The sequence below is a fragment of the Malus domestica genome, chromosome 12, assembly GCF_042453785.1.
Source record: "Malus domestica chromosome 12, GDT2T_hap1".
NCBI lineage: Eukaryota > Viridiplantae > Streptophyta > Magnoliopsida > Rosales > Rosaceae > Malus > Malus domestica.
In genome coordinates this window covers 23,144,166-23,147,181 of record NC_091672.1, presented here as the reverse complement: position 1 = coordinate 23,147,181, position 3,016 = coordinate 23,144,166, and the positions used below count along the sequence as shown (strand labels likewise).

Sequence of the window (3,016 nt, the reverse complement as noted above, 5' to 3'; positions counted from 1 at the left end):
ATCAAATATTTGTAGTTTCCCTTGTCTTAGACCCAAGGTTCAAATTAAGGCACTACATGCACTTGTGTAGAAAGCAATTACACCTTCATGAAGAAGAGATTCAAAAGAAAAGTAATGAAGTGAAGACATTGTTGAAGGCGATGTGTGATGAATATGCTTACCAAGCTTTCGGTTCACAAACACAACAAAAGGGTAGATGAGATTTAGTTGTTGATGATACTACTTGTTCAAGGGTAAAACCATCATCTAGTGTGCTAACAGAAAATCCAATGATATTTAGTCAAATGATGGATGATTGGGAGAAAAAACTAGAAGACACCGAGGATATTGCACTTGCACATGAGGTGGATAGGTATCTCCTCGACACTGTAGAGAAAGTACAACATGGTTCATTATTTGACGTTTTGAAATGGTGGAAGTTGAAAGGGAGAAGCACATATCCCACACTTGCTTTGATAGCGAAAGATGTGTTGCCAATTCAAGTGTCAACAGTTGCCAGTGAGAGTGCATTTAGTGGAGCAAAAAGAGTAATTGACCCCTTTAGATCATCTCTCCTTCCTCAAACAGTGGGGTCATTGATGTGCCTCCAAAACTGGTTAAGAAGTGAACCAATTAGCAACATTGAGTATGAAGCAAGTCCGGTGGAGCTTGAATTTTATCAAGAGTGTGAAGAAGGTAATTCTTTTGTTTTGTATAATTTGGTCTATAACTTTATATTAATTTGTTTACAATTAACGTCCTTTTGTTCTTTGTTGTAGAATATAAAAGAAGAAAAGCAAATTCTAATGTTATATCTACAAGCTCAACCATCTCATCAAGTGATGTTGAAATTGAAGCTTCTCAAACAACTCAAATGAATAAAGGAAAAGGAATTGCGGTAATATTTTAAACTTAAATGAATAAGCTTTACTTTTCAATGATTCAATGAGGATAATATGATGATGGACGTTAATAATATCAAGTTTATATTCTATTTTTCCTTACAGATTCAATGAGGAATGATGTTGGAACTTGGATGTTGGAATTGGATGTGGTTTCCTATGTTCATTTGGAATTTATTGAAAATGTCATGTTTATGTTGTTTTGAATTATTTGATTTTTGGACTTTGGAATTTGGATGTCTTGGACTCTCGGTTTCGAATATTTTGTATTTTGATTTGATCTTTAGATGTTGGATGATGTAATGTTATTTTGGATGTATTGAATATGTGCAATTGTAAATTTGCACAGATTGCAAATTTGTGCAATTGCAATCTGTGCAGTACTGCAATCTGTACTTTTTTTTTTTTTAATTTCAATCTGTGGCAATCTGTGCACTGCAAAATGCCAAACTGCAATCTATGCAAACTGCAAACTGCAAGCTGCAAGCTGCAATTTATGCAAACTAGAAACTGCAATATGTGCAAACTGGAAACTGCAATCTGTGTTATGTGCAAACTACGATTTGTGCAGTTTGCAAACTGCGATCTGTGTTCTATGTAAACTGCAGTCTGTGCAGTTTGCAAACTGCAATATATGCAAGTTGCAAACTGCAATATATGCAATTGCAAATTGCAATCTATTCTGTGCAATTTTTGCAAACTGCAATATTCTGTGCAATTTTTTATTTTTTTTTTAAAAAAAGACCCTTGGACCCGGACCGAACCGACCCGTTTCAACCGGGCCGGGTAAGGTCCGGTTCCTATTTTAAGATTTGTAATGCCTGGCTCGGCCCGACCCGTCTCCCTTTATTCCGAGTCCGGTCCGGTCCCTTCAAAAATAGGCCCGGCCCGGCCCGTGCCCACCCTTACTTTTAACTAATCTTTAAACTCTCTTAAATTTTTACTAGTGCATGAAATTGAAGCTTATACATCTTTTGGGTTTGTATATATGAACAAAGTCAAATAAATAACCAATCATGTTAAATTTCTATGTAAAATATATTGTATTTCAACATATATATTGGTCCTTGCGATATAAGGTAACAAATATTTCAAATCAAATTCTAAAGTCTTCTAAACACAAAAACTTATTCTGCCGGCCCTTGCAATTAACTTAAGTGGTAAGGTAAAATGGGTTCGTATAACCCTGGGTTTATTTTCGGGTTTTAACTTTTTTAAGAACCAACTAATGGTTTCACCACAATAGTTCATATTTATACAAACCAAGAAGACTCATAGAAGCATTTTCGGATCTTGAATAACACAAAAATGAAAAACCTCCTCAAATGACTATTTCATGCAAAGTCACATTCTCACGTCGACATCCCAACACAATATTGATGTATATTAACAAAAAATGGTTTTGTGATGAAGTGTTTTTATTTGGTTATCTCTAATTTCTATATAAAGTAGAGTGAAAGGGGACTAATTGCAGGAAAAGTTGGGAGTAATAATTGCTTTGCATTATTGAGAAAGGAAAAAGAAAAGTGGAAGTTTTCCGAAAAGTTTATTATACTATATATACAAAAAGTAAGTGCAAGTTTGTATTGGAAAGTGACACACTCGACGAGTAATGTCACTTTGTAAATAGAAATTAGAACATTCCCAAATATTGTAACTAACTATAGGCTAATTAAATGTAAGAGAAATGTTAAGAGGACTCTTTTAAAAGTGCGACTCTCTATGAACAATGTGTCATCTCAAGCTTTTGACACAATGTTTTATAATGTTAACACGAAAATTGTTGTTAGACAGTAAGGTGGCAAAAAGTCAATGAAAAATTCCCTTAGGCCATCTCCAACTTATGGATAGGTTATAATTCTATGGAGCTCACATGCCATTATTTGGCCAAAAAGGTATCAGGCTGACCAAATGTAGCCTCTTCTTAGCCACCTAGCTTCTCAGTTGTAATAATTGATTCAAATTCAACGGCTAGATTTGAAAACAACCAACAATAGTTTAATTAAATTAACCAATAAATTTAAAATATAAAAACATAACACTGATAAATTATCGAGGGGCTATGTTTTGTTGGAAATGTGCCTTAAAGTCAATCATATGATGATACTTTACGGACATTTCACATGTTAAAGTAA

General features: G+C 34.2%; 1 long non-coding RNA gene across 1 annotated transcript; it reads left to right on the top strand.

Moving 5' to 3' along the window:
- The first annotated feature begins 840 nt into the window (after positions 1-840).
- Positions 841-1,118, top strand: LOC139189937 (uncharacterized). The gene is made up of 2 exons (XR_011573707.1): positions 841-877; positions 987-1,118. It is a non-coding gene; the product is annotated as an uncharacterized lncRNA (long non-coding RNA).
- The last annotated feature ends 1,898 nt before the right edge of the window (positions 1,119-3,016 follow it).